General features: G+C 45.2%; 1 long non-coding RNA gene across 4 annotated transcripts in view; it reads right to left on the bottom strand.

The window, feature by feature from the left end:
- The window catches only part of Mir100hg (Mir100 Mirlet7a-2 Mir125b-1 cluster host gene), a 238660-nt gene that overhangs the window by 139090 nt on the left and 82645 nt on the right, over nt 1-16925 (bottom strand). For 2 of the 4 annotated variants that reach the window (NR_131930.1, NR_131931.1), the window contains exon 1: nt 943-1203. The exons of the other annotated variants lie outside the window; for them this stretch is intronic. This is a non-coding gene — a long non-coding RNA (Mir100 Mirlet7a-2 Mir125b-1 cluster host gene). Of the gene's footprint in view, nt 1-942; nt 1204-16925 lie in introns of those variants that run through there. 4 annotated transcript variants of the gene reach the window in all.

Genomic DNA, 16925 nt, shown 5'->3' with positions numbered 1-16925 from the left:
GGAGCGAATATGAAGTGTTCCATTTATCAAAGAGATTAGTTCTAAAAGTCTGGGGAGCTACGTGTACACAAGTAGGAGACTGGGTTATGGGTGTTGACTTACATGCATACTCCTCTCTCCCAGACTCAGCAAACTCCCTGCTGAGAGTAGCAAGGCTCTATTAACTGATTAATTATTATTAATGCCAACTTTTATTTAGCTAGCAATTATAATCTATTAAGAGCATTTCTTCGCATCCTCTTACTTATTCAGTCTTTGGAACAATCCTGTAAGGCTTGTCAGTAATATATTATTATCTCCCTTTTTAGACAAAGGAAAAGGAAACTCCGGGGTTTCCTCGCTTAAGCTAATCCCACCGATAAATGGCAAGTTCTAGACCAGAACACAGAATTTCTGACTGCCGGTCCACTCCCTAGAGGGGCTGTGGAAAACCCAAAGGAAGAAAGGGAAAGTGGGAAGCGTTGGTTCAGAAGTGAAAGAACCCGGAAAAGCCTGCAGACCAGAATTCCTTCCAGTTTAGGTCAAAGTAGGAGTAGGTGTGGCTCTGTGACACACAACTGAAATGATTAGGTCGATTGACTGTGAGCCACATTTGCTCACGCTGAACTTCCTTAAGCAAGTGGACCTTCGATGTCAATCTCTCCGCACACTTGTTTCTTGCCAAGTTTCTTAAGCAGCCTAGTTGGAACCAACTTCAGACTCGATTCAGATTCTATTCTCAAGCTCTGCCTCTCTCATACAGCAACCTTGTTTCTTTCTTTTGTCCTTTCTGCAAGCTCACTCCTTGCCCTCCTTTCTTCCTTGATGATGTTCCCAGTCAGTGCTTTCCCCCTTAACCTCTACTGACCACTCTCATTTTGGTCTATCCATTTTCCCATGTCCGGGGGTCTCCTGTGCCTCTTTACCCATGAGCCCCCTGGCCATCCTCCCTCAGGCTCTCACCTGTACTCAGCAGCCACAGGCACCACAGGTTGCCCTTCTGATGTCTTCTTTCTGTCCGTCTGAGGACTCCAGACTGTCTCCAGGGCCTACAAGCTGGAACTGTGCAGTCTTCGGGCTCTTTGTTTTTTCGCTTCCTTGGTTCACAGCGCTAGTAAATAACAGCACACACTAAAAGATGGTTTCGGCTATGTTTCTTGCCTCCAGCCTCCAGCAGTGTTATCTCAGACCCCAATATTGCAACAAAGAAATCTCACAGTTGGCTTAGTGAAAACCAGTACAGGACAGGAGCAGAAAACTTCAGCGCTTCCCAAATTGCTCAGCCCCAGCTGCCCTCCGGGGGCTCCCCCTAGTGGGAGATGCTGAGCACGACAGGCCAGCACTAGGTTTGGGTTGGTGCCTTGGGGTGGGAGGAGGGGAGTGCATCGAAAGACACAGAGTACACTGTGTCCTTCTGTGAGCAACAGCCTCTGTGTGATTTGCAGGGCTGAGGTCCTCTGAAATTAACCAGGGAAATCCTTTGGATATCCAGCGTTCTTAGGACCTGGAAGACCCAGAGTGCAGGTGAACGTAGTCTGAGAAGACAATAAGCTTACAGGGCTAATACTATATATGCACATGGTGATTGGCGATCATTTGCTGCTGCTGTGTGTCCAGTTTGGACTGGTTAAAAAAAAATGTCACGCAGGCACTCAGTCACACATGGCCGTTCTGGAGAGACAGGCACGGTCTCTGAAGTCTGAGAATAAGCATAATGGTCCAGTTTCCTGGACTCTCCTGGCCTATGGTGTCCCAGGGACCTTGGCTGCTTTCTGTCGCCCACTGTGATGAATGCAAACTGCATATCCAAATAGCATCCTCCTCCACAGAGATGCAATCTCATCCATTCTAACCTGCCCAGCAGGCAGGTAGAAAGTAAGAAATCGATAATTCTCTTCTGCAGAGACTTAACAAGTGGTGCTTTTGGTGCTATCAGTCAAACCAAGGGTGAAGGGAACATCGGGACTGATTTTCCTGACCTCCCGCCCAGGACACCCAGACTGTGCTCCACCTCTGGGGATGAGGGAAGAGAAGCTGAGTTCAACCTCAGGGCAGGGCAGCGAGCTTCACCCTCTGAAACAGGGATTGGCCCCCCCCACCCTGCAATGTGAAAATAGTGTGTTTAGCAAGATGCAGAGAAAGGCAGCAGCCTGCTCCTGCAGGCAAGAATTCAATTCATCATTATGTCAAATGGGGAAGGGGACCCATAGGACCAGCTGGAAGCTCTTTATTTACCAGTTAGTGAAGGGTAAATGACCAAGGAGATCTTCCAAGTTGATGACAGTGATTTGGTGCTGATGCTAGGTAGCCACCCTCCTTGTGATACAATCTCCTTTCACCATCAGACCAGTTGGGAAACCTTGACTGTGAGATTAGAAAAGCCCTATTTTGGTGATAAAGAAACTGAGGTCGGAATGGTTAATGGACCAGCCTGTGATCAAATCGAAATCTCTGAAAGCTTAGAGCCCATTTCACATGGCATACTACCACATGGTCTCATCTAGCAATCCTGGGGAGTGGGGCTTTCGCAAGGAATCAACATAAAACACTTCCTATTTACTCGGCAGACAAAATCATAAGCCGAGGTTCACTCATCTCTCTTCAATTCTACTACCTTCCTGCAGTGCTGGGGGCAGCACTGTACTGAACCACATGGGTGTTCAACCAACCAACCCAACAAAAACAGCAACAAAAGACTTAAAGATGGGCATGGTAATGCAGGCCTGTAACTCTAGAATGCAGATGGTGAAGGCAGGAGGGTTCAGAGTTCAAGCCCATCCTCGACCATGTAGCAAGTTCAAGACCAGCCAACGCTCTATAAGACTGTTTATCCAAAGAAAGAAAAGGCAAAGTTGGACTTGGTATAAGATGGATGGTAACATTATATTTCTTAAGAACTATGGTTACTTCAAGGGCTCTTTTATGGACACTACAGGATTAGTTTCCAAATAGCAATAGCAACCCAAGTAAAAGAAGCTTATGATATTAAGATGCCAGTGGTAATGATAATGAAGAAGAAAACCCAGTTAATGGTATGATTATTGATCATAGTGGGTCAATCACTATTTCTCAGACCTGTCCTGGGTCCTTGGGTTGAGCAAGAGTTAAATGACTCTGACAGTGTGCTTCAGTTCTGTTATAAACTCACATCAAGCCAAGCCAACCAACCAAACGTAAACAACAAAAGATTCAAAGGTGGGCACTGAAGTGCAGGCCTGTAATTCTAGAGTGCAGATGGTGAAGGCAGGAGGATTTGGAGTTCAAGCCCATCCTCAACTATGTAGCAAGTTCAAGACCAGCCCAACTAAGACTGTTTCTGAGAGAGAGAGAGAGAGAGAGAGAGAGAGAGAGAGAGAGAGAGAGAGAGGTCAAAGAACTGTAAGAGAGTTGCAAAGACTTGAAGGGTTAGTCTCACTCTGCTACAGAGTTTCCATCAGAGTCCACAAACACTGCTCACAATGTAGCACTGGTATACTGAGCATGTAAGTAATGACTACTCAGTGGTGAGAAGCAAGGAATTGAATGAGGGAACAGAGTTGGGTCTTGTTCCCTCAGAGTTATTCAGAGCATGCATTTCTGCTTTAGACCCCACCAGGCAAAGTGGGGTGGACCAAGGATGTGCAGAAACCATAATTGCCAAGAGATGTGAAACCAGGCCATGGGAAATTTTTAAAATGGAGCTGCTTAGATAAAGACCTAAATTTATCATTAATGTTTTCAAATATCCAAGGGGTTATCAAGTGGAAAGTAAATGATATTTGTTCTGCCGAGCTTTAGGGGATAGAATGGGGTCATATATTCCAGACAAAAAGTCCAAACAGAATGCCTTTTGACTTACTCAAAGAACAGTGTTCTAAGAGACATGGCAATACATGTTTATAGTCCTTGCATTTGGAAGGTAGAGAAGGCAGGGTTACAAGAGATCCCATCTCAAAAAACAAATTCTGCACTATTGATAAGCCTATAATTCAGTAGGAATTAGAAGTCACTTCTTATCTAGAAAAGGCTAGGGAGTCTCTGATTTTGGTCAAAGAGAAGACCATCCATTGAGGCCAGCCAGATCGAAGTGATGTTTGAGAATCCTTCTAATTCATAATCTTTGGTTGATATATATATATATATATATGGATCATAGGAGAAACTACAAACAACAAACATGTGGCCTACCTACACAGCATTTCATCTCCTGCTAAGGGACCTCATGGTCTAATCCGACAGCCGTCTAACTCCTAAGTGTGCTTCATTTCTTTTCCTGGCTTTCTCTAAAAGACTAACTTACCCACTCAGGTAAAGACTATAAGGCCTCTTAAATAAGGCTACTGACCTTCAGTTTGGTGGGAATCATTGAGAAAAACGTATACTTCTGCTCTCTGAGTAAACGACACAAGAAGCAGCTCAGATTTTAAAGAGATGCTGAGACTCTACTCCATTTGCAAGCTACCCATGACTGAAACCCTTCCGTGACTTCTTCAGGTGAGAGGCTGACAATCTCTGCAGGCAGCCTCAGGGAGCCATTTGGTTACTGAGCATGCTCCTGGGGCTAAGGAATAGTCACTTGCACATAGTATGTGTCAGCAAGTCATGGAAACAAGGGAGAAGAAAACAGAACCCTCAGAGTGGCCCCACATTGGCATTTCTTAGTCATTCAGGGTTGAATGCCCCACCCCGGTGACATTGCTAGTTTACCCTGCTCTGCCCCATTTTGTGATATTGATAAGTTTTATAATGCAGGCAGGAAATATAGAAAAATAGAAACAAGATAAATAAAGAAGGGTGACTAGGTTGCTAGGAACGAGGGAGGCAGGAATATAAGGGAGCTTTGGAGCCCCTTGCATGATATATGCTGTAAAGGAGCTGTAGAGATTTGGAGAGGTGCACAGCTCATGAAGGAGGCAGGCAAGAGAAAGAACACTCTGACCAAAGAAAGGAGGGAAAAGCTGAAATTGGAGGGTGGAGGAAAAGACAGGAAACTGGGACAAGAGAGGGAAATTTAGAGGGATGGTGATGGGAAGTGAAGTCCCAGAGAGGTACTGGATAGAAAAGACTTTTCCAAAGCGACATGGATGGTATCAAGAGATGATGGGATGAGTATACAGATTCACATGGCAGGCAAAGGAAAGGGCAAGAAAGACCTAAGCAGAGACATGGAAGTTAGAGTCATCATGTGACTTAGTTTCTCCATTTCTCTGACTAGTTCACTTTACAGAGAAACACTCCTAAGAGCTTCCTCCGGTTGTCAAGGACTGCAAATACATCACAACAACAGGATGTCAATCAGGTGTAGATAGAACACCTCCTATGTGTTCAAACATGTGTCAGAAATAGAGTAAAAATATTAGTAAAATGCCTTCCGCAAAGTGTCTCACGGTGCTCAGAGCGATGCTAAGGTAATTGTATACAAAAGGAACCTGGTGGGACCAGGCCTGTCCTCACAGTAGTCATAAAGGACCTGGGAAAAGAAGAGGAAGTAATAGCCAAGTGTCAGATTGGAAGGCTCGTGAGACATACTGGGCATCAGCAGCTGTCATGTCATAGACAGTTAGTTTTTAGCCTGGGACTGAAAGAAAGGACCCCTAATCTCAGTTGTTCAGAGAAAGGGCCACTTTGCAGTCAGTGGATACCCAGACCAGGATAGGCCTCAGGACAGTAGGAGTGAGCTAACTAAGATCTTTTGATAGATCTGCTTTCCCTGCATGGCGTGGTCAGATCCACTGATGTGCCAAGTGAGAAAATGGTCCATATGCAACCTCCCTGCTCCCCCGCTTTCCTGTCCACTTTGCTTGTCTGTCTGCCTGGTTTGCCGAAGAGCTCTTTATTCTCTTCCACTCCAAATGCCTCTGTTTCAGGGAAGCGTTTGCATTTTCCTTGGCCTAGGTACAGCTTGACGAATTCTTTTAGGCTAGGCCAATTACAACAAGCTCGAAAATTGCTGAGCCAAGTGGTTTCTTCAGAGATCTGCTTACATTCCCACCCCCGTCCCTGCACAGATCAGGGGGCCCCCTGTGTGCTGGAGCTGCACACAGAAACTGTGCATTTTACTTTTAAGGTGGAACAAGACTAAGAGGAATTTCCCTTCCACCCCCAGGAGGAAATAAGGCACAACCAATTTTCACATCAGTTTTTACGTTGTTTGGTTGGGTTTCATCTGTATGAGGAGGCAGACATGATGGCTCCAAGGTGGCTTCCTTGAAGACCGTCCTGGGAAAGGGCTAGAGAGATTTTCAGAGTAATCCCCAAGGTATCTCAAGTTGGCCAGAGAATTTATATGTGCCAATTCCCTCTCACACTCCTAAACTTCCGCTAGGTCTAGGGTTCACCGTTGCAATGATATTCTTGCAAATACTAGCTTTGGAAAGAGAATGGAGTAGGCATATAGAGGTTTTCTTTTTTTAACTTTTGTTTTCATAATCACAGAGAGATGTTTGAAAAGCGATGATGCAATTTCAAGCAGGATTACTCCAAAGTCATTCTTTCTGATTTATGAATTGTACACCATGACAGTTTAGCACAATTACCTCTGCCTGTTTTCTTCCATGCTCGCATTGGCAGGCAAACTATGCCTGGCTTAAGGGACGATACCGAGGGATAACTTCATGAGAGCATGTCAAAGAATAATATAGTCAGACTGGAATTAAAGATTATCTATGGATAATTCACAGAGTATGTAATCCATGTGGGGGTCATTGAGGACTGACCACTCCTGCAAGGCAGCTGCAAGAGAGGTCAAACCGTCTTCCCAACAATAGAACAAGTCGCATTGACAGGATACTCTAGATAGAAAATTCTGAACTCAGTCTCACAGGCATGATAACCGATATGTGTCCAGGGAGTCTAAGGGCAGTCAATCAGAGCTGAGCTTTCCTTCTCAGACAGAAACTAAAGGGTTACTAGGTTCAAGCTGCCACTGTAAACCTGAAAGACAAAGAAATTAGCAACTCCAGACTGCTTCATCCACTGGAGACATGGCACTTGACATGCAGATGTTACCAAATATCCATGTTTTTTTTTTTATTTTTAGAGAAATTTACAAATTAGTGTGACTAAGGGTATGCTTCATCCCGATGGACAAGAGATATTTGCTTAATATTTGATACCAAGAAAGGAAAAGGGACCACAGGATAGCACCAACCGTCAGCATGGGAAAGTAACAGGGCTATGAGAAGAGTCTAATTTCGTCTTTTATGAAAGATACAATTGGACTTTCAAGAGCTGCTCATCTTTACAGGACTTCAAGGGTCCTTGGCCAGGGACCAACCTGGGTCATAGAGACATAAAATCCCCCAGGACTGGGTAGGTCTCTAAAGAAGAAACCTTAGTTACCTTGCCATCATTTATCAAAGTAATGTTCTCTCTCTCTCTCTCTCTCTCTCTCTCTCTCTCTCTCTCTCTCTCTCTCTCTCTCTCTCTCTCTCCTCTCTCTCTCTCTCTCTCTCTCTCTCTCTCTCTCTCTCTCTCTCTCTCTCTCTCTCTCTCTCTCTCTCCAGCATAAAAGAACACGCTGCTAGGTAATCTGAGAGGCTTTGGGAGAAGCCAGCAAGTTAAGCTCATGACTTCACAACAAACCTTTCATCTTGGAGCCAACTGGATGCCATCTTCATCAGAGTCCTAAAGCTCACTCTTGTCGGATGGCATGGCAGAAACTTAACAGGCCAGCGTTTTCCATCTCATCATGAAAACTGAGGAAATTTGGTACCAGAGTCTTAAATTTGTGAGTAAAGAATTGCTGCTAAAAGAAAGAAGGCAGAACTCAAACCACAGAAACTCACGAAGGACTGTGCATTAGACAGGATGTCAGCAGGACATTTAGATTTTTCCTCATGCTAACACTTTGCAGAATTCTCTTTATATCCTGCAGAGAACCCTAATGGCTAAAAGTAAGCTTGGCATTCCACAGAATAAGCATGAAGGGCTACATATGGTAGGACTGTGACAATGACATCTACTAAGTGCCATCATCTCTTGGGAGAACAGAAGACATACATCTTACACCCTATCTCTGACTTTGACTCATGCTACATCAGGGTCATAAGACTCTCATCATGACAGGTTTAGGGGTCCCTCAGCTACTTGTTCCTTGACTATTTCCTGGAAGGAAAGGCAGAGAGAGAGTTCAGTTGCTTACATTGCCAGTGCAAGGATGCTCAATAGCTTTCTTGGGAACTCTGACAGTGATGGTGTCATATTGAATCCTCCCTTCACAGTTTAGTTGTGGTGTCCACTCTTTCCCTCCACTGAGTTTCCTGAAATGGTCCATTTCTTTTTATCTCTGATGCAGTTACCCTTGGTGAAGCTTGTCCCTCCCTCCCTCCCTCCTTCTTTCCCTGCCCCCACACCCTGGATTACTGTTGCATGATCCAGCTTGGCTTTCTAAGATTACCCGCTATAATCCAGCTCATACATGACTTCTGGTTGGTCTTCCTAATAGCTGCCTTTGATTGTATCTCTCTTAGAAAACCCTCCAGCAATCCCTGGTGCCTCCTCATCACAGTCCTGACAGGTGATGCTATAGTGCCTGCCAACTAAGGCTTAGAAACGAATGGCTAGCTCTACCAACAAAGACTGAATTCTCCAGTGACTCACGTGTTGTTGCCCTATGAATAAAATATTTAAACATAGGAAGTTACTCAAACTTCATGTAGCCCGTGCCTCAGAAGTAAATCTAACTCATCTTACCCAAATGGGTTTCTTTGCTATATATTCTCATTGGCACACACACACACACACACACACACACACACACACACACACACACCCCTCATCTTTTCTAGTATCTGCCATGAATTGTTCCTTAATCTCTTGTCCTTATAGTTTGTTTCAGTAGTGACGTCTCCTCTCTATGAAATGTGACTTTATTGAAAGGTAGTCTGATGGGTATGTAGAGTTCTCACTTGCTCAACATCCTCCACCCTCAGAACCTTGGTCATATACAGAGTAGTCACTGCAACTTTCTTGATTCCGATTGGTAGCTCTCCGATGTGCTTATGTTCCAGTTACACAGAAATGTGATTATTTATCGTATGCCATGACAGCCACATTGCAATTTTATTGGAAGCAACAGTGGTGCTATAATAGAAAAGTATACTTAGGTAAAGACCTCTAGACACCAGAGAGAACTATGGAGCAACAGAAAGCTCATTGTAGGATGATACATTAAATGATCCTTAAATCCATCAGGCCAGTACTGCTATTTCTGGCATTGTATGCATTGAAAGGCAGAGCACATTAAACCAGGTGCAACTGGAGATTCAATTCTCCTGAGTTTCTTTTTTGTTGTATATTAAAGATTGATGTTAAAGGCCTCCCCTGACTGAAAATGTAGGTCTGTGGTAGAACAGTTGCTTAGCATACAAAATACCACCAACTCCATGCTAACTTTTAAAAGCTGAATATCCTTTTCACAGTCAAGGACATTCCTCCTTTTCCAGAAAGATGGCTCTATGGCCAATAGTCAAAGAGATGAGAAACTCAATTTTTATATAAAGAAAAGACAAAAGCCAAGCATGGTGGCATGTACCCATTGTCCAAGCTACTATAGAAGAAAGATCCTGAGCCCAGGATGTCAAGACCAGCATCAGCAATGTAAAAGGACTCTGTCTCAAAGAAAGAAAAGAAGGGGCCACAGAAGAGAAGAAAATAGTAGGGAGTGGAGAAGAAAGGAAAGAAATTCAAGATGGCCAACAGCACCTTACCAAAGCGCACAGCTAACTAAGAATGTCCGCTTTTGCTCGAATTTCTGATGCTGTTTTGGTTTCCTGTGAGACACAGGCCTTCACAGCTGCCTATTTGGCTCAGCTATGATCAGTGATTTTGTCCTTTAAAAGGTTGTGCTTCAGGGCTCCCAATGGAGGAGCTAGAGAAATTACCCAAGGAGCTAAAGGGATCTGCAACTCTATAGGCGGAAAAACATTATGAACTAACCAGTACCCCGGAGCTCTTGACTCTAGCTGCATATGTATCAAAAGATGGCCTAGTCGGCCATCACTGGAAAGAGAGGCCCATTGGACACGCAAACTTTATATGCCCCAGTACAGGGGAACGCCAGGGCCAAAAAGGGGGAGTGGGTGGGTAGGGGAGAGGGGGTGGGTGGGTATGGGGGACTTTTGGTATAGCATTGGAAATGTAAATGAGCTAAATACCTAATAAAAAATGGAAAAAAAAAAGGTTGTGCTTAGAGCTTTATACCTCTCCAGCACTGGGCCTGTCACATACAAGAGAAGATAGGCAGGGGGAAGATGACATCACCATCAACCACTCCTTTAATCTACTAAGAAAAAAGGAAGCAAAAGGAAGATTCCTGTCTGACCAGGGAAATCTCAGGTCCAGGTGTCTGGAAGGACCCCTCACTAACTACATTACAAGAGAGGACATTAAACTGTGTGGGCAGTGACAGGGCAGTGACCACCATCATCAGCAATGAGGAAAGAGCCCTGAGCTGTGGTCTTTGGTACCATTTGTGTTTTTGAGCTCCCTGGTTTGTTGGACTTAGTAGCAATAAGATTCTTAAGTCAAAGTCTGATGATGCAGTTGTCCACAAGAGTTTTCTTCTATGTCTGTAGTTCCTTCTATCATGTACAGTGAGTCTCACTATGACCCAAAGCACAAGGGATGGCCATGCAAGCACAAAGGGACCCAAGTGAGCACAAGCCTGTCTACGTGTTCTCACACTTAGCCTCTGCTGCTCCCAGCACCCAGGAGTAGAGGGATCTCTCAGAGTGTGTCTGGCAAGAGATGCCTCAAACCCTGTAAAAAGCGGGAGACTCACATATCCAACCAATTCTGTCTTTAAGTTTCCGCTCAGAATTCCCTGGTACTCTGATTACCCACGTCTAAACTTTGGCTTCTCCACCCATAGAGTGGAAGCTGTAAAATTGGTGCATCTCAGAGAATGACTGAGAAAGGTGAAAGGAATAGTACTGAACTATCAACACAGGACCTGGACAGCACTGAAACAGCCAAAGATGGCTCTGCCCCTCTTGTGAATATTACCATGGCCATGTATGGATGGCAGAAAGCAGAGAGAGGAGAGGAGAGGAGAGGAGAGGAGAGGAGGAGAGGAGAGGAGAGGAGAGGAGAGGAGAGGAGAGGAGAGGAGAGGAGAGGAGAGGAGAGGAGAGGAGAGGAGAACAGAGAGACAGACACAGAGACACAGACAGACAGACAGAGAGGGAGGGAGAAGGGTAGACAGACATAGATAGACAGAGTGAGACAGGGTAGGGAGAGAGGGAGGAAGGGAGAGAGGAAAGGAGGCAGAGACAGAGGGGAAGGGGGAGAAGGAGAGAAGGACAGATAGAGGGAGGGAAGAAGGAAGAGAGGGAGGGAGGAGAGAGAGAGAGAGACAGAGAGAGAGAGAGAGAGAGAGAGAGAGAGAGAGAGAGAGAGAGAGAGAGAAATATCAGTCACCCCCACAGCCTGCCTATGATATCCATTTTCAGGAGTACAGAATATGTCTCCAGGTCAGGCTTGCTCTCAGAGTGAAAGCAAGGAACAGCACCAGAAAGGCCTGCCCTCACAAGATGGGCACCATGCCGGGTTACGCCTGGTCCTGAGGAGACATCGCTAAAGCATTTCAACAGGGCTCCTCTGAGCCAGCTCCTGGGGCACACACAAAGACCCATTCAGGGTGACTGCAACTCTGAAAGCCAGCAGATGCTCTGAGGGGCCTGGGAAGGGGTGGAGAAGCCACACAGAGCCTGGCACTAACCCTCTGGGCCCCGCCCTGGGCAAGTGGGCCTGGAGGGCTTGGGTCTGCAGCCACTCCACAATCTTTGTTTCTCCCTCTATTTCTTTTTCTGACCACGGTCCAGGGCAACAAGGACACCAGCTGCCATAGAATAGATTGAATAACGTCCCCCGAGGAGGCTGGAAGCACCACCTCTCTAATGCCAATCCATTTGGCAGGGTATTCAATCGAAACAGGCCATTACTAACTGGCTTGCTATTGCCAAGTGCCTCTTTAAAATTGTGTGTGTGTGTGTGTGTGTGTGTGTGTGTGTGTGTGTGTGTGTGTGTGTGTGTGTGTGTGTGTGTGTTTTCATATGTATATGTATTGGTGCATGTGCACATGAGGATGCAGATGTGCTGTGTACATAGACCAAAGTCATCCTTGGGAATTTAAGCCACTCCCTTTAAGACAGGATTTCTCCTTAGGCTAAGCTGGCCAGTGAACTTTGGAGATCGTCCTGCTTCTGCCTCCCTCGAGTTGAGGTTGTGAGCCTCTACCACCACACCCAACATTTTTACGTGGATCCTGGGAATCGAACTCAGACCCTTAAGCTGGCAAGGAAAGCATTTTACTGGCTGATCCATCACCACCACCATCCTGCCCAGTCTTAAAGGTGCCTCTTTGGGGAGGGAGGATATACCCCTCAGAGGTTCCTAGTCTGAGCAGATACAGGCTAGAACATGGAAGTGAGTTATTCCCCAAGATTTACAGGTGGCTCCCTGTCCTTTAGCCTCTAATTTCCTACCTGCCAAATGACCTGTTGGAACTCAGAGTAGCTACCATGTGCTTCATCTGAGCAGCAGCCTGGTTGTGGGTCCCTCCTTCCTCTCCATGTCATGTTGACTTGCAAGGAGAGTTCCTGGTCTAGGTGTCCAGCTTCAAAGATGCTTCAAGGACCACATTCCTTGGATGCAGACAAACAGGATTACCTGCTTTGCTCTCTCTCTCCTAATACACAGAAGGCTGTTGTGTGAAGGACACAAGCAAACCAAGAAGCAGAAAACAGAGACTCTTGAAGTCATCAAGGTTGGATGACATGATCTATAAGTCAGCATCCCATTCTAGAAAAGAGCTGAAAGGACTTCTCAAATCAAGGCAGTTGTAGGTCAACCAATCACTGCAGTCCTCTGGATGTGTGTATTTATCTGGACATCATGCTCTCTCCCAGCCATTTAAAAAAAGTATATGGAAATTGTCTGCTTGTCCTCTATGTTCCCAGTGGTCAGTTGCTGTACTTAACACCAGCACCTCCCAGTGCTAACACAGAGCAGGAATTTAGTAAGTGCTTACTGAGCAAAATGAATGTGCCCCCTCGCTCGAGGGCTCTTGCTGGCACAGCCACTCACTTCTTCTCTTTCCCAAGAGTATCATGTAACCTTTGCTCTCAGGAAGTTCTGACTTGCGTTTATCTCAAGTCTCTTTTATGCATATATTTCTGAGTTTTATTTTTTCCCTTCTAATTTCAAAAAACAATTGCTGGTCATGTGCCTCACGCTTATCAGAGTAACTGCAGAAGTCAGCCATTCTACAAAGTCAGCTTTATTTAAGGAATTAAATTGGAAATGAGCATTTGAGATCTCGGGGCCACCTTTCCCTTTTGATAGACAAATAGCAAAGAATTTTTTAGATGAAGTTTGAGACAGACACAGAGGTACACCTGTAATCCCAACACTCTACAGGCTAAGGTGGGAGAACCATAAGTTGGAGGTTAGCCTATGCTACAGAGTGAGACCTACCTCGAAAATGATACCTAGAGGATTTTGATCAGCTAGAGTCTTGGCATTACAGTGACGTTTTGAGGTGAGCCTCCAATATGCCATGCTTATATTACATGTGTAAGTATATGTTTAAGGGACAAATGTGTAAGAACCTATTGTCAAGAGCTGATCAGACTAGAACAGGGAACCATCGGAAGGCAAGAAAAGCAAACCTTTTCTCTCTGTGGTCCTTTGTTTAAAATCACTAACTCATTGGTGAGGATGCAGGAAAGTCCCAAGAGTTTAAACAACACAATGAACCAAAAATCAAACTTGAGAAAACTGGGACGGGGGTAGGGGTGGGGGGTGGGGGCTGTCAATTGGTACAAATTGAGGATGTGATGAAAGTCCATTAAAGGACAAATGTCATATGCCCGTTGCCCTTTCAAAAGAAATGTTTGTGCGTTTTCACTGCTAAAGCAAGTTTCCACTGACCACACATTCAGAAAGCTAGCAAGAATTGCCCTTCAGCAGCCCTCAAACTGGCAGACTCCTTCCTTCTGGCCAGTGAGCTCAGGGTCTGCGTGACTGCAAGGCAAGTCATTTGGGGACACTGGAATTCTGAGCTAGGAGCCAGACGAGGCAACAAAGATAAGGTCTGGACAGAAACCTGGCAGCCTAAGCAACATCTGCTGGGACCAAGGGTTTGGCTCTGGCTCCTGCCGGGCTTGCTAGGGCTGCAAGCCGGGAAGCAGGCCTGTGGTGCTCCTGACAGCAGGTGGCGCAGGAGAGCAAAAACCAAACCCGGCAGGACCCAAGAGGAAGCAGGAACCATTGTGTTCTTCCGGCCTTTGCAAGTAAGCACCATTGTCAAGGGAGGCCACGGAGACCATGCTCGCCTCTTAACGTTCCACACATTTCCTCGGTGGGGTACAAAGTTACATGTGGGTCTTTCTCAGGGAAAGAAAAAAACAAGATGGGCCTAGAGATAAACCTTTCAGGAAATGTGCCACGAAAATCCAAGATTCAACATTGTACATTGATTTCAGAAGCCGGAGCTGAAAGGTGCAAACCACTCTGAACTCTGAGACAGGGCATGACCAAAGTTCAGTTTCTGAAGTTCCATCCACATCTAAAAAACAAAACCAAAACAATAACAAGGAAAACACCCACCTAACGTGACTGGCGGCAGTCTAGAACGCAACAGTTTTGAATAGCCACAGCAAGAAAGAAAACACAGGTGCATCTTTAATGAGACTAAAAGAAGCAACTTTAATGTCTCTCTCCTTCTAAGCTTGTCTCCAAATACATCCTTTGTGGGAAAAGGCAGTGTAAAGGCTCCCTTCCCACATAAATACCCAGAATTCCTCATATTCTGTGTTCCACAGGGAAGAGAAATTAGTCCTTCTTGTTCATTCTTTTTTGTTTTTTTTTGTTTTGGGGGGGTTGCTTGTTTGTTTGTTTTTCAAGACAGGGTTTCTCTGTATAGCCCTGGCTGTTCTTGTTCATTTTTATAGTATCACAAATTTAAGAACCTTATGCAGTAGAAGATTCTAAGTGCTGGCGGTGGGGGTGTACCTGACGTACAGGGTACAAAAGAGCCCTTCTTCTCAAATACACAATACCCCGTGAGCCTCAAAGCAGTAGGGGGCAAAGATGTTCTTCAGCTGTGTAGGTTGGCTTGGGGGGAAACCGTGAGTAAACGAGAGGAATTTTCCTTGTTTTTCCACTTGGTTTCCTTTTGTGTTGGGATTTCTTACACAGGCAAGGAGCTCTCTAAGCACCAGTGTTATATAAACCAGTGTTCAAAGTTTATGTAAGCGTGGAGAGCAAAGAGCTCCCTGGCTTAGAGAAAGTTGGTGGAACATTCAATGCATTTGTTCAACATTCAAGGCTCCCCAAAGCTTCTGGACGTTTTGCTTCACTAGTAGATGTGTTCTGGATCTATCATATGACCTACCTGCTGCCGTGGTGGATGCCCACACCATAGGTGTTTCAATGACAGAAAGTGTGAGTCAACAACAACAAAAAACAAAAAGAAACAGTTAACAGTACGAAGAAGAGAGAAGTCAATACCTCGGGGGCCGGGGGAGGGGGTCGGGGGGAGGGGGAGGGGGCCGGGGGAGGGGGTGTCAGGTCAGGAAACATGATGTGGAGGGGTATGGGTGGGAGTTATTTTATGTCCTGTGCCATTGTATATGTTTGAAATGCCTTTCTGCTCCGATAATTTTCCATTTGTGAATGATTTCTGGTCTTCCCGAATTGGTCACACTGTAACCCCCCTAAATCAGCATCCTGACCCTTACGAATCCCAAAGAAGTCTTCCACAGGAATGACACTCAAATCTTGATCTGTTACACTCGCCACTCGCCACCTGGAAGAGCATTTGGGTTATTTCACTCACTGCCTCCTACAACCTGCACCTAAGCCGCATCGCTAGCTACAATCAGAATGGGCACAGTTGCACCTCCAGTAGAAGATAATTGCTTTAGAATATCATCAATATTCTATGCTTAACATTCTCAGCATGTTTTTAATTGTAGCAGTCTTACTCTAGATAGCACAAGATCCTGCCTCAAGGCTCTCCATGCCCCTTCAAAGCTACAGGTTCACAGCCTCTACACTGGGTCTCCCCATCTTAACAAAGAAAAGGAGGAGTGTTTCCACTCATTCCCAGCAGACTGGAAGAGGACAGACACTAAGGTCAGCTTGAGACCCATTTTGCATGGTTGTTTTCCAGTCTGCATTGAGTATGACTATTCGATAGAAATGAGGTCTGAGTGATTCAATTTGACATGATAGCACTCTTTCATTTAATTTTAAAATAAATAAGGCTATCAATTTTTTTTTATTTAAACGCAGTTTAATGGACTGTATGACTCTGACACGTAGCAATCTGTTAAACCCATGTTTGGTTTCACAGATTTGTAATGCTGCGTAGTTTTAGTGGTGATTATCTTCTGAAGATCTGCTGGCTCTTTCTCTCTCTCCTCTTCAGGGGGAAGCTAGGAGATCCAGATGGCAAGGAAGGACTCTGTCAAACATATGCAGTCTCATCAGAAGGTGCCCATTCTTACAAACACCTTTTCCTTTACCTCTTTATGTAGCACACGAAGACTTAGTACACAGACCACAACTGGTCATACAGAAATCAATGGGACGTGGGGAGCCTAGCTCCAGTAGATATTTCTGCAGCATACATCGCCCCTGCATCTGTGGTTCAGAGCCCATCAAGGAAGAGGGGGATGGAAAGATTATGAAGGACCAGAGTACCATTCTCTCTTTCTCTGTGCTTCCTGTGTGGTGATAACGTGTGGTCAGCCTGTCTGTCTGTCTGTCTGCTCCTGCCTCCGTGTTTTCTCTGTTTGTCACCTTGCCTTTTCCTCTATGATGACTCTCTCCTGAAACTACGAGCCAAAATAAACCCTCTTCACCTCTAAAAACAACAAAAATAGAAACAGCTTGGATTTCTTTAAGCCCCTTCCACCCAAATGAATCTTCTTTCCACGTGTATTTATTCCGGTAGT

The sequence above is a fragment of the Mus musculus genome, chromosome 9, assembly GCF_000001635.26.
Source record: "Mus musculus strain C57BL/6J chromosome 9, GRCm38.p6 C57BL/6J".
Classification (NCBI taxonomy): Eukaryota; Metazoa; Chordata; class Mammalia; order Rodentia; family Muridae; genus Mus; species Mus musculus.
The sequence above is the reverse complement of the archived record's forward strand: the minus strand, read 5'-3'. Positions and strand labels throughout refer to the sequence as shown.